This window comes from Apis laboriosa, unplaced genomic scaffold (assembly GCF_014066325.1).
Source record: "Apis laboriosa isolate Shangri-la unplaced genomic scaffold, ASM1406632v1 scaffold5_cov152, whole genome shotgun sequence".
In the NCBI taxonomy this organism is placed as follows: domain Eukaryota; kingdom Metazoa; phylum Arthropoda; class Insecta; order Hymenoptera; family Apidae; genus Apis; species Apis laboriosa.
The window spans coordinates 3550158-3577800 of NW_025223857.1; the positions used below are offsets into that span (position 1 = coordinate 3550158).

The 27643-nt window shown below is 38.1% G+C and overlaps 1 protein-coding gene across 4 annotated transcripts in view; it reads left to right on the forward strand.

Moving 5' to 3' along the window:
- Nucleotides 1–10987: 10987 nt before the first annotated feature.
- The window catches only part of LOC122718126 (dipeptidyl aminopeptidase-like protein 6), a 61139-nt gene continuing 44483 nt past the window's right edge, over nucleotides 10988–27643 (forward strand). For 2 of the 4 annotated variants that reach the window (XM_043942844.1, XM_043942848.1), the window contains exon 1: nucleotides 10988–11102. The gene's annotated coding sequence lies outside the window, so the exon portion shown is untranslated. Of the gene's footprint in view, nucleotides 11103–12898; nucleotides 13215–25866; nucleotides 25933–27643 lie in introns of those variants that run through there. The other 2 variants (XM_043942845.1, XM_043942846.1) reach the window with 2 other exon arrangements.

Consider the following 27643-nt stretch of genomic DNA (forward strand, 5'->3'; position numbering starts at 1 on the left):
AAGAGAATTTTTCGTTCATCGAGAAGAGAAGAGCAAAGCGTATTGTAAGCAATGTGTATTCTTATGTGTCGTCTTAATTATTCTATTTTAAAAAGTCTTCGGGGGTATCGATGATTATTTTCATGAATTTTCAATTCTATTCTTCTCAATCAACTATTCGTACACATAAATGTACATATATAATTATTCTTCTTTGCTTACGTAAACAGGCCTCCCCAACTATTCTCTATCCCTCTTCTCGATTATTAAAACTGCATTTACGAAGAAGTGAGAGTATTTTTCCTCGCTAAAGTAACAACAGGGGAGAAAAAGGGGAATAATTAAATATTTTACGATTCTCATTGAAAAAAAAAAAATCAAAAAAAGAAATCAAGGGTGTACCCCCTTGAGAAAAACAGTTAAGAAGACAGCCTTCTTATCTCGTTCCCGCAGCTCGACCTCGAGAAATCTCCGAAGGACCTGTCCTTGCGACAGAATCAGGGACAAATTGACGAGCGGATGACGTACTTGGCACGTGCAAGGGCGAACGACGGAGAATCCCTCCGGGGATGTACAGGGTTTCCGGGACGGCAAATCCCCCCCTCCGTTGAAATTTTCATGATCCCGTGAAAATGAATTCGTGGAAAAATATCTCTTTGACGCGAGTGGTACACGAAGAAGGATATCGAAGTGGAACGCGGAAAGGAAAAACAGAAAATAATAAATAATACTTGCTAAATTGCAGCGGTGAACGTTCTGCTCGAAGATCGTTTTGAAAGAGAGAGAGATAAAAAAAAAAGAGAATAAGAGAATAAAGAAAAAAGATCGAGGATAAAAATTGGTTAAATGAATGTATATATAAAAAAAAAAAAAAATTAAAATAAAACGATAAGAGAACAAGTATCGAAAGTACGATTGAAATAGAGGAGGGAATTAAAGATCGTAGATACATGAGCAGGAATATCGATTTGCCATTAACAAGCAAATCAAATATTGAGGCACGTGCGGGCTAGAACGTAATGGAACGTAATACACGAAACGGATTCGAGTTCGAATTTTCCAAAAATTTATTTTCCACTCTCCTCTCCCAAAAATATCGATTTTCTGTCGGTGGAAGCGTTGATTCTTATCAAAGTCGAATCGTTCAAAAATGGTATTTAAGAAAAAAAAAAAGAAAGAAAGAAAAAACTCTGAACGTAAAAAAAAAAAAAAAAAAAAGAAATGGAAACAAAAGAAGCGTCACGAGGAATGTATGGAAGCATAATCGAAATAAGATAAAATAACATTCCATCAGTGATGGTACAAATCCTCTTGGAAATCCGTACGTGGAATTCAGCGCTGGGAGAAAGTTGCGGAGAAAGAGGGGAAGATATTTCCTCCCCGTCTCCTTAAAATCCCGCAGGATTGAGATATATATAAGCAAGGTTTAACGCGCGTGTTGTATCTGTGTTGAACACGCGTCGAAGGAAAAAGTGTCGGCGGAGAAACGATGCGATGACTTTCCTATAGGTAAAGAGGGATATAATAATAAGAAAGAAAAACGAATTTATTCTATCTATTAATTTATTATTATTCCCTTAGACTTAACCCTTTGCACTCGTATATATATTCGATAAGGATACCAATCAACTCGGAATTTTTTTTTCATAATCAAAAGGAAAAGAAAAATATTTTTATGCGAACATATAACATAAATTAAAATTTCCGGTTTAGTAGAAAAAATTAGCAAATAAACATATTTAATCAGCATCTCGCTCAGCACTCTTTTGAAATATAAAAATCTATATAATATGTTAGGGACATCATATTTCTTGAAAACATGATTTTAATTAATTGTAAATAAATTTAATTAAATGAATATTATGTAATATTATCTGGCTATAATTTGATCCTAAATAATGTAAGATGTCGCCTATATGGCGACATACGAATGCAACGGTAAAATATATAATGTCGCCTATATGGCGACATATGAGTGCAAAGGGTTAATGACGTTTACGAGATTCAAAGCACTTGGTTAGTTCATCGCTTCGAGGAACAAGACTTCAAATCTTTTATCCATTTCCATTCGTTCGTGTTGAAAATTAATTTGACACAAACATCCCTCCAATTATCGTCGAGACATGGAGAGGAATCAGATATTTCTAGTTTCGAGATTATTGTATCTCTCGAAGGATATATTCGACGAAGGAAGAAGAAGCGGAAAGGGAAGAGGGATCGTCTCTCGATCGTGTGTCGAGAGTCCATCGTATTTCTTCCTTCTATATCTTTATAGGGGCCATGTAAAAGCGGCCATCGGAGAGAAATCATCCGACCCTTCGCGCCACGAACCACTCGTAAAAGATACTCCTCTCCTCCTCCTCCTCCTCTTCGACTTCGCTCGCTCCACCCTTCTTCGAGGCCTTCGCCACGCTTATCGCGAGCGTTCGCGAGTTTAACAGTGTTGCCACGCCAATAATTCTCCGCGAACGACTGTTTCGAAAGTATACGATATTGGCAATATCGCGCGTGGGTCAGGCTTCAGCCAAGTGTTTACGAGCCCGCGTTATTAACATTAACAGCCTATCCCTTGGATTTTTCGAACTAAATCGTAACGGATTTCCCGTTCCTCCTCGGCTGGAAAGTTACGGATTTCGATATATTTGACGATCTGATATGTTCATTAATATTTTTCAAAAGGAAGTTGTCTTTAACAATTAATAATATTTACGAGCCGATGTTATTAACATTTATAACAGCCTTTTATGTAAATCGTCGGATTTCTCGTTGCTCCTTGGCTGGAAAGTTACGGATTTCGACGACGATCTTGGTATTTCATTGATTTCATTAATATTTTTTTGAAAAATATCAATGAAATCATTAATAATATTACTTTGAAAAGGAAATTTAAATATTTTTAATAGTTAATAGTATTTACGAAATGATGTTAACTTCGGATTTCTCGTTGTTGCTCGGATAGAAAATTATGAATTTTGATGACGATCTTGATATGTTTATTGATATTTTTGAAAAGGAAATTATTTTTAACATCTTTAAATTAATATTATTATTATAGTATTTACGAGTCGATGTTATTAACAGCCTTGGATTTTGCCAACTGTAAATCGTAACATCGTTGCTTGGATAGAAAATTACGAATTTTGATGACGATCTTGATATGTTGATTGATATTTTTGAAAAGTTATTTTCAACAATTAATAATAGGAGCCGATGTTATTAACATTGTCAGCCTTTTATGAACTATAAATCGTCGGATTTCTCGTTGCTCCTCGGCTGGAAAGTTACGGATTTCGACGTTGATTTTGATATTTCATTGATTTCATTAATATTTTTGAAAAGCAAATTATCTTTAATAATTTAATTAGTATTTACGAATCGATGTTAGCTTCTCATTGTTGCTCAGATAGAAAATTATGGATTTCAATGACGATCTTGATATGTTGATTGATATTTTTGAAAAGTTATCTTCAACAATTAATAATATTTAGGAGCCGATATTATTAACATTGTTAGTCTATCCCTTGGATTTTGCAAACTGTAAATCGTAACTTCGTTGCTTGGATAGAAAATTACGGATTTCGATGACGATCTTGATATGTTGATTGATATTTTTGAAAAGGAAGTTATTTTTTAACGGTTAATAATGTTTACAAACTGATATTAGCTTTGAATTTCTCCTTGTTTCTCCAGCTGGAAAGTTATGGACTTCGACGACGATCTTGATGTGTTGATTGATATTTTCGAAATTATCTTTAAGAATTATTTATTTTCGAAATTATCTGGATGGATGAAAGGAGTAATAATAAAATATCGGGTAAAAGGGGCAACTTTTCTTCCAAGCTCTTCTCTTCCCCCCCCCCCTTTTTTTTCCTATTCAAAAAACTCTTGCTATATGCGAGTCACGCATTGAACGTCAGAAAATCCACCCCCCAGCGCCAAGACGGAAATCTCGATATGTAGATTAGTGGAGCGCGGCGGAGAACGAAAAACCCGGGTCCAATCGGAGTGCAGACTCCGGTTCCTGCGCCCTCCATCCAACCAGCGTGGAATATTCAATTGCTCGTCCCCTCTTGGCCGAACCGGCCACGTCCCCTTTTCAAACGTTCGCCCTCTTTTCCCGGGTTAAAAGCCACTCTTTCTTTCCATCCTTCGTTTAGAATACCCGATCCTTTTTGCCCGTCCTCTCTTCCAGACCTGAAATCAGCTTAGTCGACGCCACTCCCCTCCTCCTCCTCCTCGATGCTAATTTGTAAATATTGATATATATATATATATTTCAATTAAAGAAATTACAATAATTTACTTTTAAATTCTCTTTCAAATTTATGTTAAAATAAATTATTTAAAAAATTTAATTTATTGAAACTCATTAAAACCTTAAATATACTATATTTTGATTTGAATTATTATTATAAAAAATATTTTTAATCATAAATTTATTTAAATTATTAAAACAACAATACATAAATTAAACTTAAGTATCTCTTATCGTGGAATATCAAATTAATAAACAAGTCTCTCTAATTAGATATAAAAAGCCGCCATTTTATTTAATTATATAATGATTCAACATTTAATTATTTAATATTTTCTATTAATTTTTATAATAGGGTATCTAATCCTAGTTTTTTTACTAAATTTTTTTATTTCAATATTATAAAATTATAATTATAAATTTCACCTAAAATTAAAAAATTTAATTATAATATAATATTAATTTTATATTAATCTTATTAGTAATAATTGATTTATAAATCAAGTTTAACCGCTATTGCTGGCACTTATATTATGTATATATTATTTTCACTGAAAATTAATCAGATTCTAGATTGGCTCCACGTGAAGAAATTATAAAATTACTCGATAACTTCTTTCTTTTTATAAAAAAAATTCAATAACGATAGGAGCGAAACTCTGTTGCTCCATTTCTATTTCGAATTCGCGGAGCAATTTTTTTTTCTTTTCTTTGTCAAAAATATGGAAACGACGAAAGTTCGGAAAGGGTGAAAGTTCGGAGTCGTTCGTCATAGTCCTCGGTTTCTAGAAGACTCGTAATGCCGATTAGACATTAAAAAGTTGCCAGCAGGGAATTTTTATCCGATCTGCATACATTCCGTATTCAAGCGCGAATTTCATTCTCATCTCGCATTCGAGCGATCCATCTTCCACCCTCCTATTAAATTAAACCACGAATTTTCAAAAATTTCCCTTCGATGTACTTCGATTCCCTTCCGATTAAAATTAATCCTTTTTTTTCTTCTTGTAAAATTCAAACGATTCGAGAGGATAATATGGAAATACGTGGAAGTGGAAGAAAAATATAATATCTAAAGCGAAGATATTCTTTCTGAAAAACACGCTTGCTTTTTACGTGATTCCCGGCCCCGCCTCGAAAGCCTGGATTCGCACCGGAAAAGCGCGAAGGGATAATCCACTCCGTGCAAACGTAACGAGAAACACTTACTGCTCCCTTCGTCAATCGAGCACGGGACAACGGAGGAAGACAGGGGTAGAGATTTCCACGGCTATTTACATTTCACCCATCAATATTCACGACGATCCCTCCTGTCTTTATTACATTTTCAAAATATCCGCAATCCCCCAATGAATATTTAAACCAAATTTCCCTCCTAATCGATTCCCCTTAACTCGTCACGACTTGTATTTTTCACTCGGGCCCGAAAAAATGGGCCCGTCTTTCGCACGAGGATTCGAGATTCTGATATCGAAAGGGGGAGAGAGAAGTGGTCTCTCTAATAGTTTCGAAGGAAAAGTTGATCAACAAGGTCATCGAAGAAGAACGAAGCTTCATTCTTAAACCATGATTTCTAGTAAGGATTATCTTGCGTCAAATTCCACTCCAATAATCGCATTTTTTCTTTTATTTCCACGTGAGAATATATATATATATATATAGAATTGTTTGAATTTTGTAATTTTACAAAAAAGAGGATTAATTTTAATATTGGAAGTTCGAATCGAAATATATCGAAGGGTAAATTTTTGAAAATTCGTGGTTTTATTTAATAGAAGATCTCACGATATTCGTTTCTGCCCAAGTTAGGCGTCTCACCAACGCCATCCCCAATTTGAATTCTCCAGCTTTTCACCGCGTAGAATCCTCCGATAACAAATATCACGTTCGAAAAAGTTTTAATCTCGTTCGTTTCGTTTTCGAAAAATTGCATATCCTCCTCTCTCTCTTTCTCTCAATAAACCTGGAAAAGGGGATAACGAGAGGACGAAACGAGGGGAAAGGAATTGAAGAGGGATCGAACGATTTCGAGGCGCATGCAGCGGGATATTACCCGCTTAATGACCCCCACGTGGATTACTTTAGCCGTATCGCGAAACGACTTTTCATCGTCCACCTTCCTTCTCCCCTGTTTCCTCCACGAAAAAAGCAGCAGGTTATTCTTTCGAGAATTCGTCTCTTACTAGCGTTCATATAGCTAAAAATCGGTGAATAGGAGATATTTTTAGAACGTAAAGAGGGTTGATTATTTGTTTCGCATTTGTGGAATATACAGGGATGGTGAATTTACGATAATGGTTTACACATGCTTCTCTCGAATTTTATTTCTTTCTTTTTTTGAGGATTTAAGGATTTGTTAAGGATTCGTTCGATAACGAAGGGATTTGTAATCGTGTTTAATTCGTTGATGATATTGCGAGGGTCGAAACTGATAAAGGGGATTTTTGAATATAGAACGATAATTGCAATTCTTTGGATATAATTATTGTTCTTGATAAATTTATTAATCTTTTCTGGTAATTTTCTGGTATAATTGTTTTCGCCTTCTTTTCTCTTTTAAAGGCGAAACTATTAAGGATTTGTACACGATTTTCTCCGAGCCGTGGCCAAGTCGTAATGACTGGGAGCCAGAACAAGAAAACGAGGAAGCTCGACTGTAAATGGATAATCAGAGATGGCTATTTAATCTTACGAGCTATTAAATCTTACGTGGCTAATTCACCGCGATGTATATATCGCTGTTTATTATTATACAAGTCTCTTTTCGAGACGAGAAGCATTGAAAGAGGGATACTTAAATACCAGATATACCAATCTTCGACCTTCGATAAAATAATCGCTGCCTTTTTTGGCCGATTTGTCGAGGAAAGCCAAGAAATTCGACAAGAACGAATCTTTTTGTATTGAACAATTCAATGTTGAAGCAATAGTTTCGTCTTTCTGAGATATCTGCAAACTGTTTTAACGTAGCCTGGACGCAAACTATAAATTCTGGCTACGTGCCTGGTATTCGTGTCCAACGTCCATTTATCTTGGAGGAATAAAACAATCCATAATTTTTCATTATCGAAAAATATATCGTCGAATACGTGTGTTATAATAAATCATCCGATATAGAATCATCGAATTGAATTTTCTCGATTTCACTCTTTTATTTACCAAAAATATAAATATATATATATTCGCGCAATTAATGCACGCAGTCATGAAATTTCATTTGACAAAAAGATATATACGCCACTCTCGAGCCTCTCGATCCAAAATGGCGTAGATAAAATTGATGTGAAACGTCGATCGAATAATCGCTCGTCCAGATCCAATAAAGAAATTTACGTTATTCCAATTATTCTCGAAACGTGTCCACCCTATTCCTTCGTAAAAATAAAAACGATAAAATAAGAATATGATATATTGTCGGATTAAACGGAATCTTTCTCGTCGAAAAGGGAAAAAGTTTCGATAGGCGTTCCTTCAAGAATCGAAATCGAGGGATGATGGTTTTTATGACTGCTGCGGAAAGATGGAAGCTCGACGACGACCGAGATCGCTATTTCCGCCCACTGTTCGAGGAAATACTCGCGAGAGTTCTGATAAGGGAGGGTCGTATACGTAAGATAAGAATCTTGTAATGAGGGCCCCTTTTATCAGAGGATAAATAAAATATCGGGACTTGTCCGCGTATTCTGCCATTTTTCGGAAATTTGTCGTAATTTTTTGCTCGATCGAAAACGATCTACGACGTTGATCGAACGTTTCTTCGGTTTCTTCAGGACAGGGAGAGCTTGAGTTTTTCTCTTTGAGAAATCCAAGAGTCTCTCGACGGGGATGGCCCCGAAGGGGGTCGAATCTGACTTGCTAAGTCGTAGATTCCGGGGACGTGTATTGTGCAAAGACAAGTAACGCGATTGGCCGGTCCCTTGGAGCGCTCCTGTTTGCTCGAATGTTTCTGGCCCATTTATTTTCGAGTTTGAACGCCCTATTTATCTTTCGATTTCTCCAACAGTCGATTCTGTTTGCGCCGACTGTAATCGTAAATATCTAGGGGGATTATTTCGATTCACTTAGTTTTTATTTGGATAGAAAAAAGGAATAAAGAAAGAAGAATTGTTCGAAACAGATTTTAGAAATTAGAAATTAGATGATCGATCTCGTGTCTTCGTCTTCTTCTCGAAACCACTTTTCGAGTTATCTTTGGTGATTTACTAACTTTCTACAAATTATATCTGACGATGAATCTCTTAACCAAACGAACCGTTTATATTAACCGTTTCATCTCGTTGAACGTTATTTGATCCTCGAATCAAAGTGGCTCGAGAGAGATGTTTGAAAAATTATTTATCGCCATAAAATATTCGTTCAAAACGTGTTCGCATGTCGAGTTCGATTTTTCATCGGCAGATGGAGCTAGTGTAAAACATTTACTCGAATATGTTTATTATTATTACTCGTTTAAAGTGGAAAAATCGTGGTGCGATCTAATTAATAACCACGATTGTGTTAAATAATGAACACTGAAAACTTAATTACGACTTTTTCGCTTCGTTTAAATTAATTTAAACGTCGAGGGCGGTGTTCAGAGAGAAGGCTGTTTGTTAGAGCAAACAGTATTTTAATAGTCGTAAACGAAATTATAACGGAATTTTAGCGCTCCGTTTTTGTGTGGCTTTGTGTGGGTTTCGAGAATTTTCGCGAACATTCTTTTTCAGTTGTTTGCACAACCAAGTTGAAAAAATAATAAGCTCTTGAAAAAAACTGTCGAAACAATCGAGCACCAAAGATAGAAAATAGTGATTCCACAGAAAATTGAAACGTCGGAATATTGTTGTTCCATTTATCGATTTCACATAAACCGTGTTACAACGTTGAACCAATTAAACGTAATCACCGCGTCGTTCATCGACGAAACGCAACACGAGCCGAATTTAACAGATAATTTGAATCGAATAAACTATTTCTCTTCTATTATATTTCGACGAGAAAATACCATCATAATTATAAATTAAAACAAACAAAAGAAAATAATCGATTAAACCTCCTCCTCTGAAAAACGTTACAATCGTGGAAGAAAAATTCAGAATATATATATATATATATATCCATCCCCGGTTTGTTTGGAGGTCGAGCGGTGGTCAAGAACCGCGGTGGTTATTTTCGTTGAATGAAAAAGTGGTGAATGGTGGGCATGCACCATTCAATCACGGCGGCCAGGTGGTTGAAAAGATCGATGCCGCTGTGCCGACGATGCGACACACCACGAGATCGTCTTCCAGGTGAGGGTTCCGGTTCCCATGGAAACCGGACTTGCCCCGGTTCTCTCCCCTAGGTCAGGGCCATCCGGTTCCTGCGTACCTTCCACCCTTCCACGGATCTCCCCTCCCCGTCTCGTGGGGATATCGCATAACAGGTGTGTGTTTACCTCCCTTCTTCCGCGAAAAATTTTCCTCCCCGAAAAATTCTGCTCAATTTTCCTTCTTCTTCTTCTTTTCTCTTTCACGCGGTGAAGAAAATTCTCTAAATAATTTCGATCTTGTGGGGATCTCAGGGCGTAGAGAGAGTTTCTATATCGTCGTCGTGGAGATTATTTCGATATCCGAGCTGAAAAGAAGAAGGGAAGAGAATCTTGGATGGCTGCGAACAATGAAATTTTTTACGAAAAAGAAAAACTTATCGAAGCGAATTATCTATACAGATGATATTTCGGGATCACAGTCGTTTTAATATAATTTCATTCCGATTCCCTTGCCAAACCTCGTCCTCCAACGCGAAAATTCCTCGACGAGGGTCGCCATAACCGGAGCATCGCGGAGGTTCGTTCAACTCTCTCCTTCTTATCTAATAGAGAGAGGGGGGAGGAAGAAGAAAAGTTATTATTTGCGGTTAGCCAACGACTCTGTAAAATAACTTTCACGGATCCTTGTATTATCCTCCCGTTTATTTGTCGACCCGCATTTTACAAACTTCCTTCTCCGATCCGCCATTTTTTTTGCGGTTTCCAACCCCTGTTACCCAACTTTTGAACTGTATTCCCGCGAGTTTGTTGGTCGAAAAAACAATTGGAGGCGGTTGAAGCGATAATTAAATATCGGGAATGGAACGGATAGAGAATTTGATATTTCTCTCTCTCTCTCACTCGAGGGATATCGAGTTTCGCGGAAGAAGAATTTGGTATAATAGAATAATAGAGTCCTCGCGTTTCGAATGTTTTCATCGTATTTCTATTTTTTTTTTCTTTTTCTTTCTACTAAAAAATATTTTCCGCGTAATAATAATAATAATAATAATAATAATAATAATAATAATAATAAAATGCAGTGGAATTAGTATTAGAAATATAGAAGAGAATAAATAATAATAATTAATAAATTGTTCGATAAATTTGAAAAGGAGAAGAAAAATCTGATCGGCGATAAATATTCGTGTATTCCTCCCTTCTCGAATACACGAATTAATTAATTTTCCACTTCTCGAAAAATATCAAATTCTCATCCAATTTCTCGCCTCGTCTTCGTTTCACTTTCGTCTCGAAATAGCGCACAGAGAATTAAGAGAATCACGATTTCATATATATATATATATATCGAAGAAAGTATCGTGGCAGCAATTCCTCCAATTTCTGCCAAGCTTCTCGTCCGCCTCTCCAAAAAGAGAAGTCAAAAGCGAGAGCCGGCGGTTCGGACCGTTTATCTCCGGCGGAACGGAGAGAGAGCGCGTGGAAGGGGGGGACGGAGCGAGAGGGGAGTGGAGGAGACGTGGAACGAGACAGTGGGCCCGAGTGTTTATTCAGTAACGAGGACGGAACCGGCCGCTTCGGTTCGGGATCGATCCGGTGGACGCAACGCTGAAAAATCCTCCTCCTCGTCGTCGATACGTGAGTTTTAATTCCGCCCTCGTTCAGAGACCAGAAATTCACTCCCTTCTTCTTTAACCCTCTTCAACCCCTCCTGTTCCTCCCTTTCCCTTCCCTTCCCTTCCCTCTTGGGAATAAGAATCGAAATAGGAATTATTATCAAGTATTGTCATATTATCCGATCTTTTCTCTTTCTTTTCTTAATCTTCGATTAATTTCGAATAAATAATAATTATTTATAATATTACAATTTATTTATTTATAATATTATAATATTATAATTTCGAATAAATTCGAATTATTTCGTGTTTCGTCAGAGATACACGGAAGAATAAAGAAGAATGTATGTATGAATATCATTATCGTTGACGTACCTCCGTTGCTACATCAGAGGAATTGCGCGAAAGGAATCTATTTATATTATTGTTTCCTAAGACGTAGTACGGACTAATAACAAACTTCTCGGTCGTTTATTATACAATTTCTAATATAGCCGTTGTTAACGAATGATTATTCCCCGATACTCGATGAATCGTATATACATATTGTTCAAGATAGATATTTTTATTCTTGTACAAAATATATATGAGAAAAATCGCAATTAACTGAGAATTGGAAGAATACAGATTTCGATTCCTATTCGAAAGCGACTCGAAGCCAGGAAAGATTTCTTGGATATAAAAGAAGTGTTCGCTTTTGAGATTTTATTAGGGGGCCTCGAATCCGGAACATTGATTATTAATTTAGAAAGCGTTTGTTTTTGAATGTTTCGACACGGAAGCTTTTATTTTAATTTCTTCAGGACTCGCAAAACGGTTCATTGATTATCGAGGATCGTTCGTATATTCCGGTCGAGATTGAATTCCCTCCCCCTTTCTCCCCCGATCGAATCGATCCGGAACTCGAACTCGAATGGACGCATAAAAATCTGCACGAATTTCCGGCAGACCGTACGTGACGAACGCCTCTGCGAAAACGATGGTCGAAAATTGTGAGGGGGGAGAATGGATTAATAGGATCGAGGAGGACGAATCTGTATGCGCATAAAGGGTTCGTAAATAATTGGAAAAATATTCGTAGACGATATTCTTACGTCGATACCTGGCTGTGTTCTTTTCCTTGGAGTTAAAAAATTTCTTATCCCTTCGAAACATCCTCCGTTTGAAATTTTATTGGATAACGTCGTTCGTATTATTGTTAAATAAATCTCGATGAAAATTTTCCCTTTGAGATAATGGCGGAGTCGAAAACGTATATATTTTCCACAGGAGGAGAACATTTTTATTTCTCTTTCGAGAATAAATAACGCATTGATATTCGTCGCGTTTAGCCTGGGCTCAATCACGGGCGGAACTTCCGGCTCGAGACTTGTCGAGGCGTTGGTGATCGACTTGCTCGAATTCCGCCGTTTCGAGAACTCTTCCACCGGAAGAAAAGCGATCGAATATTACAAGTTCTCGACAATTTTTTAACTATTGTCTGCTTTTCGTGTGATAATCGCGTTGTTTGGGCGGATCTCAAATTGCGAGAACTCGAAAAAATAGCGGAGTTGTTCGAGTGGAAAGCGATCGAAGATTACAAGTTCTCGACAATTTTTTAACTATCGTCTGCTTTTCGTGTGATAATCGCGTTGTTTGGGCGGATCTCAAATTGCGAGAACTCGAAAAAATAGCGGAGTTGTTCGAGGGATTGAAAGGATGGAGCAATCGTGGAGGGGAATCGTCGCGTTGCACGCCTTTCCTTCTCCTCCTCCTCCTCCTCCTCCTCCTCCATTTTGTCGTCGCGGTTAAGTCTCGGAATGCTGGTCGTGTTTTCAGAATAGAACACGAGACGGAAATATTGATAGGCGCTCCCTGCCAAGAATGTCACGGCTAAGCGGCTAGGAGAGAGAATTTTTCCACGATTCTTTTCCTCAATGGAGCTGGACGGGATCCCTGCCTCTATGTATAGCAGCGATTCGCGCGCGCCATTCGACTTCGACGGTGATAAATCGACCGCTTATATTTAGCGGATGGAATGGTTCCCTTGGCGAGGAAAACCGGCCTTCCTAAGAAATCGTCGGTCTGACGAATGTCAGAAACTGATGCACCGACGTGATACACCGTTTCATTCGAGGACGAAGGGGTTGAAATCGTGAGTCGATTGGATTTAGAATTTTGAAGATATTGAAGAGAGAGCCAATGGAGCTCGTCCCCTTTCTTTAGAAGTATGTAGAAAATTATGGATTCGTTAGATCTAAGTAAATAAAATTTTGTATTTGGAAAAACTATTTTTTAGATGAAATTTAGAATTTTGAAGATGTTGAAGAGAGAGCCAATGGAACTCGTTCCCTTTCTTTAGAAACATGTAGAAAATTATGGATTCGTTAAATTTGTAAATAAGATTTTATATTTGGAATAAGAAAAACTATTTTTTAGATGAGATTTAGAATTTTGAAGATTCGAGAGAGCCATCGTTGCCAATTTTTCGTCCGTTGAGAGACCTTCGATGGTGGATTTGAAAAGAAGCTCGTCGCCTTTCTTTAAAAGCATGTAGAAAATTATAGATTCGTTAGATTTAAGTAAGTAAAATTTATATTTGGAGCAGAGAAAACTATCTTTTAGATTAGATTTAGAATTTTGAAGATATTGAAGAGAGAGCCAATGGAGCTCGTCTCTTTTAGAAGCATGTAGAAAATTATGGATTCGTTAGATTTAAGTAAATAAGATTTTGTATTTGGAGCAGGAAAAACTATTCTTTAGAACTTTGAAGATATTCGACGAGAGGTTTCGTCGAGAAATCTTTGATATGGTAGATTGAAAAGAATATCGAAAAGAATATGAAATATCGAAAATTATATTTTGAATTCGTAAGTGAAATAAAATTTTATACTCGTCAATAATGAAATTCATTCGCGGAAAGAATCGAGGGAAACAATGAGTTTTTTAAGGGAAACTCCACGAATAAATTCTTATTCATTGAAGGCAAAGTCGATAAGAGTCTAACAAAATTTCCACACTCGCCTCGTTTCTCTCATCCCTTCTAATCGCTCTTCAAGATGACGCAACTCGTTCAAACGCATAATCCATATACATGTTTCATTTTTACTGCGCTTGAGTCAAGAAAGGACGCAATAATAATATTTCAAGGGAGTAAATTCTCAAAGAAGACAAAAGTCGCAGGAATAACAATCCCAACCCTGTCGTAAATCGAGTCGAATCGAATTAATACCGGTCAAAGAGAGAGGAGGCGGCCGTAATAGCCTTTATCGGGCCGCCACCTGGTGGCGGCCAAAGATAGAAGGACGATTTGCATAAATACACCACTTTTTCCTTTCCCTGCAAACTCCACCAATAATTATTCCACTCGTTTCGTTATTGGCCCCCGAGTATCGAGCCATCCACCACCATTAATCCAGCTTTGCGATCCTTGGAAAATCCCCCCTCCCCCTCCCTGATATTCTTCTCCCTTTCACACGCGAATCCCGCCAAGTCGAGAAATGGTCGAATCGTGTAACGACTCGATGGGGGGGAGAGAGAGAGAGAGAGAGAGTGGAGGGGGTGGTTCGTTTCTCGCAAACTCTCTTGACTTAACGACGAATAGAAATATCCTCGAATCAGACTTCCAAATCCTCGAAATCCCCCCCTCCACTGCTCGAAATCAAGAATTTCATCCCGCCATATTCGATGGAAATTGGAATTTTTCACCGAATAATTCGTTCGTTTTGATCTTTTGTTCCTCCGTTATATTATCATAACGCGATCCTCTCCCGTTTTTCTCTGAGATTAATGGTTGCATTGCGAAGATATGAGGAAGCCAAGAGGGGGAGGGAGGGAGCTTGAAACTCGCGCGACATTTTTCACGTATCCTCCCCAGGATTGTCGAGGGTTGAAATGACGCAGCGAGGCGGATTCTACTCTCGTTGGAGCGAGAGATTGTTATTAGCTCCGTGATAAATCGTGGATAAAACGGTATTATTATCGAAGTTTCGATGATACTTCAGAGCGGAAGCAGACTCCGAGATTCGAGGTCTCGGATCGATAATCGAAATAAGCAAATACACATTGATGTTCCATTCGAATCTGTTCGATTAATGTGATAACGACGATCGTTGTCGAAACACTCTTGTGAAAAATTCCGTGAAAAACGAGCAAGTAAACAAAACGAGTCCAGGAGTCCATCTGCTTCTTGGAGAGGGAGAAAAGAAAAGACTAAAAGGAAAGAGAGAGAGAGAGAGAGAGAGGGGTTGTTCTCGAACACAATAGCGGAAGGGGATGCATTTGCATTCGAGTTGGAATTCGTTAATTGTGCGTGGTGGACGAATAAAACGGGAAGAAGAGGAGGAGCAGGAAAATGGTCTCTATTCTGCTCTCGTCCCGTTCGCGGGAGGGGGAAAAAAATGCAAACAACCTCTTCCTCAAGCTCGTAATGAAATCTCGAACTCGGTGTACCTTGGGAAAAGTGTTCGTCGTCCCAGTCTGAAAGTTTGGGTTAGGTTTTTCGTAGTTGGACGGAGAGCCAACTTTCCATTGTGAGTGAGTTTGCGAAATTGTCGAAGACTTGGAGGGAGGAGATGAAAGCAGGTGAAAAAAAGTGAAAGATCGAAGGTTTCAACCTGACGATAATCGAGTGTCAAAGAAAAATTTGAGATAATGTTTATTTGTCAAAATTTTTCGTGAAATTTAATATTACTTAATAATATTACTTAATATTAATTAATTATTTGTTATTTGATAAAGAGAGATTGACGAAGTAGGAGAAAGTTTTCATCAAGATTGACTCTCGTTGCTTCCGAAAATTACGAGGGATTTTTAAACAGAAACAGAGCAACTCGAAGGAAAATTTAAAATAACTATCGAAATTTAATCGTGTCGTTGGAAAAACTTAACTTGAGAGAATCGTCGTGGGAAAACTTTTCGTCCATTGGAGAAATTGATGAAGTGGAAGAAGAAAATGATTTTCGTATAGTTAATAGAACGAAAGTTAATTAAAACTCTGCTTGTTTCTCCCGCTGATGATAATTACGAGATACTTTTGGGTGGAGAAAGAAGTGAATTGAAAGAATTTGGGACGGTGGTGTTGTTCTATGTCCGATTTCGGTTGTGCCTCAGGGGTGTTTTCGAAGCGATGATCGAGGGGTCGAAGAATTAGGTAAGAAAGAGAAATCCGGTTATGAATTTTCCCGGGCAAACTTTCCGGCCAGCCGGGACCCCCGTTCTTCCCCGAAGTTGGAGATCGAAGCGGAGGCGAGATTGAAATTTTCTCCCCTTCGAAAGTAGATTCTCCCTTCGATCCAATTTCGCCTTTCTGATATTTCCATTTTTTCCATTTCCAGAATTTGACTTTTGAAGAAGAACAGCACAACTCTTTTCAATTCTCCTCCAACCAACCAACTCTCACATACGCGAATTCTCGATAAATTCAAGAGGAGCTCGCTACGATCACGAGTTATATTATATTCGAATATAAATTCGCCGCGTTACACGATGAATTTTAGAATCTTCGAATTAATCTCAACATCTGCAATTCTGCAAAATCGGTCTCAACCCGTTTTGAGAGCAAACTGCTCTCGTTCACGACTTATTATTAAAAGGCGCGTAATGGCGGACGTGATCGCGGTTATTAATACAGGATCGACTTAATCGCCGCCGGTAAACAAACCCGGCCGAAACTTACATCCGCATGCATAATTAATGGACCACCACCACGATTTCGATAGAGTGGAATTATGCATGAGCCTGGCTCGCCTTTTCTGACGGGTCCCGCGTTCCCTTGTTGCATTTCCCCTCTCCTCCTTCCCTATGCATCGAATTCGTTAAAATCTGCCCGTTCGTTATTCTTCAGAGATAGACAGACAGAGAGAGAGAGAGAGAGAGAGCGAACCGGAGTTGCCCCTTATTAATTTAAACTTGATTTAAATTAATAACACGAAAATATTTAATTTAAGAGGAGGAAGCATCTGAAGCAGAACTTTGACGAGTAAACCGATCTGATTCAAGTAGATCGAAATAAACCTGCAAATGCCGAATACTCTTAGGGGATGAAAATGATGGATTTCGATAATAATAATATTCTGTCGCTTTGGAATTCGTGAAAGAGACATTATGTTATATAAATAGAAAAAAGGAACAAGATCAAATGGTTATCGATCAAAGAAAAATTTTCTTCCAATTCCTAATCTTTTCGATCTCGTTTCGACTTTTATCTCCTTTCCATATATCTGCGGGACGAAGAGGAGAGAGAGAGAGAGAGAGAGAGAGAAGACACGTGGACAAAGTATCAAGTTCCTTTTTCTCCGATATTAAAACGGATCGAGCCTCTCTCTCTCTCTCTCTCTCTCTCTCTCCAAGCTTCTCCTCGCCCACGTCGCGATAACGAAACATGTAAATCTCCCCGTGACTTCCTTGTTCACGGTGATTGGAAAACTCGACGGAGCGTGCCGTCTGGTATAATGAAGTGCCATATCACTGGCGGGGAACGAATGGGCGCAAACAGATCGATGCATCGCCTTCGCCCACGCGTTCTTCGGCCACGCAGATTTATTTTCTCGAGCAAATTCCACGAGAAATTAAAGTGAAACGAATACTCTCTCTCTCTCTCTCTCTCTCTCTCTCTCTCTCTCTCTCTTGGATTATCCTTTGAACGAAGGTAGCCCGTTCGTTCTCGAAGCGAAACGAGATTCGAAACGTTTCTTTCGGTTGTTGGATGTTTCGTACGAGTTTCGTTGCACGAATATATTTGTATTAAATTAGAATGAGAGTTTTCGACGATAATTCGAATTCGGGATTTTAATAATCGATATCTGAAGTCGTTATATTTATATTTAGTAGAAATTCTATTTACGAGTCTCGAACTCGTCGGATAAACAAATATTCGCAGTAGTATAATAGGAGTTTTATTACGTATGAAACGATTTCACACGAAATACTGTGTTTTCCATACAAGATGGACGCGTTGGATATTGATTAAAAAAGAAAAAGGGGAGGATTCGAGTGATCATAAACCCGAAAATAATTTTTCACTTCCCAATGTTACACGATATAATCGATATATATATATATATATATATATATATATATATATATATCCTGCGTCCTCAGACGATGGAATCTGGCACGTCCTGTTTTATTACACTGTATTTATTATATATGTGTATACTCCATTGAGCACTTGGACGATCGACGATAAGTGATAGGGCTCGATATAACTCGAGAAATCTGGAAATTGGGATGCACCGTGTCGACGACAAAGGGAATCCGCGATGCAGGATGAATTCCGAGATCCAATCTGGCACAGATGAATTCGAGCACGGTCGAGCACGTGATTAATAGCTCGATTCTCTCGAAACGCTGACTCTCTCGAAACGCTGCNCCCCCCCCGTGGCACACGTCAGCCGATCGAGCTCGATACGTTACGATATTAATAACAGGATGCGTGAAAAGAGGAACACTTCCGTCTTCCTCCTTGCTATCCTCCTTGTCGAATCAGCGTGAATTGATCGACCGATCGAGAAATCGTTGATGAGTGTCGAGGATGTCTTTTGAACATTCGTCGCATCTAATATAGAAGAGCAAAAAGAAGAACGAGAGAGTGTAAATTACTCGTACGATTTTCAAACAGGATCAGATAGAATAGAAAGTTTGGATCGTAATTGTGATATCGTTGACTAGTCCGTAAATGATTCAAGTTTGTTTGAAAATTTAATTACTTCGATGAGTCGTAATAATAATTGGAAATAATCGTAATTGGCCAAGTTACAGGGAAACGGATCAGCTATAATATCGAACAAATGTCGTTGGAGCATTTTAATAAGTATACTACTTCACAAATTTTTAACTTTAGTTTAAGTTTTTTTCTCCAAACTTCAAATTCAAAGATAGAAGATAAAACAGTTTCACTTTTCGTGCGCAAGGTTCGTGGAATATATATCATAGTAACGGATGAACAATTGAAAACAACTGAAATTTAATCATCAACGTTCCACACCGATGAGAATTCATAACGCGTGACGTCATAATCGATTAACGCGTGATATTGATCATTGAGGGGAGGGGCCGTTTTTAGCTCGGTCGGTAATAATATTTCGAGTGTTAAACAGATCGAAATGGGAAGACGGATATGATAGTTGGAACGATTCGAAATCCAGCGTTATGGATACTCGAAATTTATTGGCAGAGCGTGGCTGATTAATGATTATATCTCGAACCTCGTCCTAATAATTCGATCGATTAATTATCTTCTCCGTCTTCGAAACGAGCGATTAATTTGTATTCACGCGGGAAATTTCAAACGTTACGAGTGAACAAGAAGGAAGGAGGAGAGAATGGGAATTCGAGGGAATTGTCCTTGCCTTTGTGATAGCGTGGCCGATGATAAGGAAGTCATAGTCCCTCTATGCAATCGCTCGAAAACCACTGTCTGAGTTTCGACTAGATAGCGACTTGAATCAAATGGTTGAACGCGTGGAACGAGTATTTGTCCGATATCAATTTTCTTTAGATGAAAATTAAAATAACGTGAAATTATTGGGCTCGAATAAAAATATAGAGTGCAATTCACTCAGTTTGGATAATAATAAGATAATAATAATTATAATTAAATAATAATAATTAAATAAGATAATAATAATTTGGATAATAATAAGATAATATCCTGGTTACCGAGATATAGAAGAGGAACGAAATATTTTCAAACGATTTCCTATTTTGATTTAACGATTAATCTTCTGTTTCTGATCGGTTTACGATAGAGATATCGTTGGAGTAAACGTCCATAAGGGCATAAGGTTGAAATTTTTCCCGCTCATTTTACGACCGCCACGATCCTTCACTCCATAAAAGCATTGTTGTGCAAATCGCAGCATCACTTGAAAAACAGGAGTATCCCCCGAATCGATAGATCGTTTTTTGCTCGTTGCCTCCCTCCAAATTCTGTCAATAACATCCATCCTCGCGCGACGTCGCGTCGATGTTACGTAAATAACCGTTATACCATGTAAACCTCATCGTTATCAAATTTTAGAAAAATTATTCGTAAATTTTCAATAAGCGAATTCTACGAAGAGAGAGGAAGAGAGAGCATATTTTTTTTAAACGAAGAAAAAGATTAAATTTATTTGTGTGTGCAATCTATTGCAATCTATCTATCCGCTCTATATTTTTCTATTTCTATTCAAAATTTAATTTACATTGGCAAATTACGAAGGAAACAAAATTTTCTCATCTGTTCGAGGAAACATTAATGGAAACGTTTAATGGAATCAAGCAATACGAAATCCGCGAAACAGGTATCGCGTTTAACTTATTTCGCGACCTATATTTCGGAATTCTGAACGTCGTCGTCGACGCGGAAGTGGCTGACAACCGGAAGCGCGGAGGAGGGACGTTTGTCCGCATCTCGGCTTCGACCATAATAGGAAAACTTTCAGCGCCTATATATATATATATGTGTGTGTGTGTGTGAGAGAGAGAGAGAGAGAGAGAGTAACGTTTCGTTAATTCTTTTTTTCCATCCTCCGCTACGTTTCCACGACCCATCCTCAAATTTCGACGACGGTAACCGGTGCCAAGTCGTTGGTCGTCGTCGAAACGAACGGCCATCGGCGAGATGTCGATGAAATAAAAAAGGAGTTTCCAGTTGGCAACGAGATAACAACGAGGTTGTGGAAGAGGGGCAAATGGATAAAAAGCGGTGGGGCTGAAAAATCTCTGTTATCGCGAAAGAAAAGAATTTAATCCGTTTTTTCTTCCTCTCGATACATAAATTAGTAGCTAGAAATATTTGCGTGAGAATTCAATCCACTCTGCTTTCGTTTCGAATTTTAGGATAATATCGAAGAAGGAGATTCGAGTTGTTCTTCGATCCATTCCATTTTGTCATTTGTACGAAAGAGAAGAGAGAGATTTACAGAGAAAAATTAGTTCAGTTTTTAATATCATCGATCATTGAAAACTAATCTAACGTATATAATTTTTAGGAAGATAGTAAAAGATAGAAATTGACGTTTTACAAACACTTATTCGCAAACTAACTCGCGATTAAAATGTTTCTTTCCTTTTTCGAAGAAAATCTCGATTAATCCAGTTTAAAAATGAACGCAACTCCGTAACAAACTCAACGTGAAAAATTACCACCGAATAGGCCTTCGTCGAGCGACAACGGCACCTCGATTCACCGTGTTGCCAAACGTACCGCCTCTCCGCTTCTCGGTCGAAAAACTCGCTTACGCAGTGACAACAGTATCGCGGCAGCGAAAGTAAAGTGGAAAATAAAGAGAAATAGAGCGAGGAATGGCGAGCTTAATTAAACTCTGTACCGTGCCCGTTCGAAATTTACCGAGGTAAATTTTCATCATCGAGAGCGTATTTTCGATATTCCCTTCCAATTCCGGTGAATAACAGGGGAGGGGAGGGAAGAAGCGGTTCCCTTCCCCAGCTTTTTCCGCGACACGACACGCCGCGTGTATCGTGTCCGGACTCCTTCCTTTTTGGAAACAGAGCGACGTGCTTTCCGCACGTGAAAGCATGTGTTTCCGCACTCGACTTGCACACCCCTTCCTCCCCCTCTTCCTCCTCTCCAACCGTATATCCGCGCTCGATGGCGCGGCTGCAAGCGGCTCGCTCGAGTTTCGCTTCAGTTTCACCGCCCTCCTCTCCCCCCCTCCTCTCCTCTCCTCCCCTTCTCCACTCGCATTTCTCTTTTTCGCCCCCTTCCTTTCGGAGGTGGTGCGCGCGGTTTTCGTGGCGTGGAATTTTCGGGTGTTCGAGTTACAAGTCCGTGGTTGTTGGACAGGGGGGGATGAGTCCAATTTCGTGGAGGAGACGGGAGGGAGGGATTTGTTGGTGTTGGGGATGCGGAAGGATTTCTCTGATTGCGAGAATTCGGTTTGTCCGAAGAGGGGAGATTTTTCCTGAGAGAAGGAAACGAAGAGGATTCGTGTTGGCGGAGTGTTTGTAAGGGATAATGTTAAGTATGAGGTTAAGAAGAGGGGATCTTTTATATTTGGGTTTTTTGGATTTTTTTTTGAGTATAGTGTATCGATAGGATGAATATAATTCGTTTTTTAAATTCTTTAGAAACATGATATATATTTTAGTCGAAGAGTTTGTAAGGGATGGGGGATCTTTTGTATTTTGGTGGCGATATGAGTAAGCAAATAATTGTTTCGAGATTTTTTTTTGAGTATAGTGTATCGATAGGATGAATTCGTTTTTTAAATTTTTTAGAAACGTGATATATATTTTAGTCGTCGAGTTTGTAAGGGATAATGTTAAATATGAGGTTAAGAAGAGATCTTTTGTATTTGGCGATATGAGTAAATAAATAATTTCGAGATTTTTTTTTTTGAGTATAGTGTATCAATAGGATGAATTCGTTTTTTAAATTTTTTAGAAACGTGATATATATTTTAGTCGTCGAGTTTGTAAGGAATAATATTAAGTATGAGTTTAAGAAGAGGGGATCTTTTGTATTTGGGTTTTTTGGATTTTTTTTTGAGTATAGTATATCGATAGGATGAATGTAATTTGTTTTTGATGAATTCGTTTTTTAAATTCTTTAGAAACGTGATATATATTTTAGTCATCGAGTTTGTAAGGGATAATGTTAAGTATGAAGTTAAGAAGAGATCTTTCGTATTTGGGTGGCGATATGAGTAAGTAAATAATTGTTTCGAGGTTTTTTTTTTTAAGTATAATGTATCGATAGAATGATGGATGTAATTCGTTTTTAAAATTCTTTAGAAACGCGTGATATATTTGGTTCGATATTTTAGTCGTCGAGTTTTTTCCCCCCCTCGATACACGATAAATTGATTTAAATAAATTCGAGTCATCTGGTTTTATAAGTAACGTGAAACTGTTTGAATCCGTGAATCGATGGTTCGAGCTCGTACAAGTATCTTTTATTATTATTGGTCGGAATTAGCTTACAAGTGGAATGAATGGTTGACGAGATCAAAGGAAAAGTGAGCGGGAAACGAAATAAAAACGGAGGGAATGGTTGAAAGTTTTTTCCCTCACGCTTAATTTTCTCCTCTTCCCCCCACACCCGTTTTTCCACGCGCGTGATCAAATTAAAATCCACCAGAGTAACTCGAAATTAACCCCCCTCCCCCGTTGGACTTGGAGACCTTCGACTTTTACTTCTTCTTCCCGGATGAAAATTTCCGCACGGATTATTCGAAATTTCTTCCCGCTAAATTTATGCATTACAATTACGATTCTTTTGTACGCCCGAGATGGAGAGATGTTCCCTGTGGTTGGAAAATGTTATTAAACGTGTTATTCGTGGAAAGTCGAAAGAAAAATGTTTTCGAAAGAGATCCTCATTGGATAACGTATATTGAAATCAATGGAATTACGATAATTTTAATTTTTTTCACGAATAATCTAATAATCTATCAACGTTTGAAGTATTATATTTTTTATATATAAGTATTATATTTTTGCCAAGAATCAATGGAATTTCAATTTTCAATGGAATTTCAATTTCGATCGAATTGGAGACGCGAACATTATCCTAATTTTAATTTTTTTTTCACGAATAATATATCAACGTTTGCACGTCAATATCCAAAGTATTATATTTATACTTCGTTCGCCAATTTTTGCACAGTTTTTATCGAATCAATGGAATTTCAATTTCGAATTGGAGGCGCGAACATTATCCTAATTTTAATTTTTTTTTCACGAATAACCTATCAACGTTTGAATTATTATATTTACACTTCGTTTGCTCAATTTTTGTACAGTTTCTATCGAATCAATGGAATTTCAATTTCGATCGAATTGGAGGCGCGAACATTATCCTAATTTTAATTTTTTTTTCACGAATAATTTATCAACGTTTGAATTATTATATTTACACTTCGTTCGCCAATTTTTGCCAAGAATCAATGGAATTTCAATTTCACGAAGAATCTATTCTACGATCGAATTGGAGACGCGAATATTATCCTAATTTTAATTTTTTTGTTATAAATAATCTATCAACGTTTGTACGTCAGTATCGAAAGTATTATATTTACACTTAGTTCGAAGAATCAATGGAATTTCAATTTCCTAATTTTAATTTTTTTGTTATAAATAATCTATCAACGTTTGTACAGTATCGAAAGTATTATATTTACACTTATTTCGAAGAATCAATGGAATTTCAATTTCGATCGAATTGGAGGCGCGAACATAAATTAATTAAGATAATCGATTTTAATCAATTTCACCGTGGAAATGGATCGAGTTTATATACGATTGAGTATAAGTTTATAATTTATATCCGCCATAACTCCCACCCGCGTCTTACTACCCTCCTCGAGGGTTAAAATTCGATGCACGGACTCGTAATTACGCGCAGCAGCTAATTAAATCCGGAAATGTACGAGATAAAGGAACCCTTGTGCTCGGGTTCCTCCAAGTAATTGTCCTACTTTTCGCAATTAACGATCCACGCTCCCCTTTATTCCCGAGACTTTCGGTGCATGGACACGCGAGATCGGTCGTGAAACCATAAAAGAACATCGTACATCGTGCTTAATACCGTTTCGTATTCGATGATACATCTACAGTGGTTCACAAATCGAGGCTCACACACGAGAGAGATATTCTCTGTTCTCACTATTCACTCGTATTAAAGTAATTGTACGATTGATTAATTTTTCTAAATTTTTATTTTATGTTGTACGTGTTATCGTTGTTACTTATAATTAGATATTATAGAATATTATTAGATATTCAGGTTGTGAAACGATTTGACCAAAAGTAACAGCGAGAAGGAATATAATTAATAAAGGAAATAAATTATGTTACATAGAGGTGTGGATCGTTTTGTTTTGCTGTTCGAGAAGGGAAATGAATAAAGTGATACGAGTCGCATCTTTGCATGTATATAAACGAGGGGAATTGGGAAGAAAGTTTCGAATCGAATTCGTGGAAGGTATGAAAGTTTGTAGAAAAAAAAAAAAAAAAAAAAGGAATTTTTCGCGATCCTTCTTCCTTGTTTTCGATTATCAAAGCTTCGATGCAAACGAGTGACCTGGAAAATCTGTTTTTCCTCCGGATGAGAATCCGGACCACGGCTTTGCTTTATTGCGTTCCTCCCTATTTCTAAGTCTTGGCAACGTGTGATCAAGTTGTTTTCCACATTCCAGAGAGAATTTAACCGTGTCTCGAGGGATCTTAATTCGTGTAAGATCTCACCTGGTTTCAGACAGGTTCTCCTTGCTTGGATCACGTGTGAAGTGATCCTATATATATATTTTCTCGAACTCTTGAAACGTGAGAATCATAGGAAGAAAATTATTTTGAAAAATAATTCAAATTTATAGAATTGATATTTGAGAAAGGAATAAGTTTCTTTATTTATTCATTTTTTTTTTTATTATTATATATCTCTGGCTTTATAATTGGCTTTAATTAATTATTCCATTTTCTAAGCTTGATTCGTCATTATATATCCTCATCCAATATTTATTTATATATCCTTCGTTGTATCTTATTTAGACAAAAATTAATTTACTCGCGCGTCAAAAACCATTCCATCGATTGAAAAATCTATCTAGAAGAAATAGAGAATAAAAATCTATCTAAAAATAAATTGTCCCATAAAATTGAACGCGTATAAATCTCGAGAAGGGAATCCCCGAACGAAATAAAGTTCTATCCCGCAATCGTCTCAAGATAAATTATTCCACGAAACTGGGGATTCGTAAGGATCGATTTATTCCTTTTATCAAAATAAAATAATTTTCTCGCAATCACGATATCTCCCCCCTCCCCCCCTCCAACTTAAACTTGGTAATCCCTCCCAGAAATTGTATCGGAGGAGGATCGAGACAGACACGTCGCCGGTTTCCATCCGAGACGGATACGTTGTGGTAAGTAACTCGATAAATCGAGAGCCGTTTCTTCTTTCCTCCGCGAAATATGGAGAAAAGTTGGAGATATTCGTGACGTTACGGTGGGGAACACGCGGCATAAACGACATATTCCGATCGAAATTCGAAATGGCGGATTACAGGATTCCGCAGCGACACGTGCTTATCTTCTTTCGATTCTCTTTCACTTTTTTTTTTTATTTCTTTCATTTGGAACACGCGGTTCACTTATTTTCTTCGAATTTCTCTCTCTCTCTCTTTTTATAAAAGGGAAGCTGGAAATTTGTTCCTTTAAATCCATCATCGGAGAGGGGGTGGTTCTTTGAGAGGGTTCGTTTAATCCTGTCTTGGGGAGGATGCGCAGTTTTCGAGATTGCACGATTTCAGAATTATTCGTCGCGTCGATGTCTACGCGGTTTTAGAGATTGCCGCTAGATGTCTCGCCAATGTCTATTTTCTAATGTTCTCGACGCGATACGAGAATTCAAGAATCGTATCCTTTTAACTATCCTTCATATCCATATCTATTTTTATTAACGGAAAAAATGCCCGAAGGTTGAGCTATTTAAAGATTTCGAAGGAAGCATCCGCGATTTTTCCTCCTCACAAAAGTATTCCAAAGTATTGCGATTCGCCTGATCTCGCGTGTTCGAATTACACCTCCCTGTTTCGCACGATCCTCGCATATTTACTACACTATTTACAACCCGCGACCCAGAAATCCCGCTTTCCATCCACGGCACACCTCGGCTAAGCCACTCGAATCGTGGAAAGGGAGTTGGAGAACGAGCGTGCGAAGCTAAACCGTTTCCAACCGTTGCGTATAATTATCCCCCTCCCCCCTGTTTTGTTCGCGCTGGCGCGTGCGCGAAGGAGAATCAGAATTGGGGAAAAGGAGGGAGGAAAGAGAGAAGGGTGAAAAGAAAAGACTAGAGGGTGGAAGTGGCGTCTCGTGAAAAAAGAAAAGGAGGAGGAGGAAAAATCCTCCAACGGAAGTCGATTGTCCCGCGTCACGCTAGGAAAAAACAAGATATGCTAAAAGCGGGACAGGGGGGGGGGGAGAGGAGATGGGGGTATACGAAAAGTGGAACACGTGTGCGCAGCAGAAGTTTCCCCTCGTTGAGTGGCGGAGTGCGCGACGACACGAAGTGGTCCTCCTCGTCTCCCTCTCTTTCTTCTTCGCTGTTCCACACAGAGATGAAAAGGATGGGCGAACGAGTGAGGAGGAAGCGGAGGAAGTGGAGAGGATGGTGTTGCGAGATTCACTTGGACACTTTTTCGCGAGGAATTATTGCGTTCTTTCGAAGAAGAAGATACGTGGTTCTTTTTCTTTTCTTTTGGAAGGAATTGTTGATCGAGATGAAAAAGAGGAGCGGAGGAAGGATGACGGTGTTGCGAGGTTCCTTGATGCGTGTGAAGATTTTGAAGAGTGATTTTGAAGAGAGAGGAAATTGTTGATCGAAAATAAAGAAAGAAAATGCGGGAAAGAAGCATTGTTTCGAAGAATAATGACAGGTGGAAAGAATTATTGGCCGAAATGAAAAAGATGATGGAGCAAAGCTTTAAAAAATTTATATCGAAAAACGATATAAATTCGTGTGGGAAAGGAACTGTTGATCGAAATGAAATGTGTGGAGAAAAATGGGGAGTGTGGAGGAGAGAGAAAAAGAATTACAAGATTGCTTTTTTTATCTAATGTGGCAAAACACAT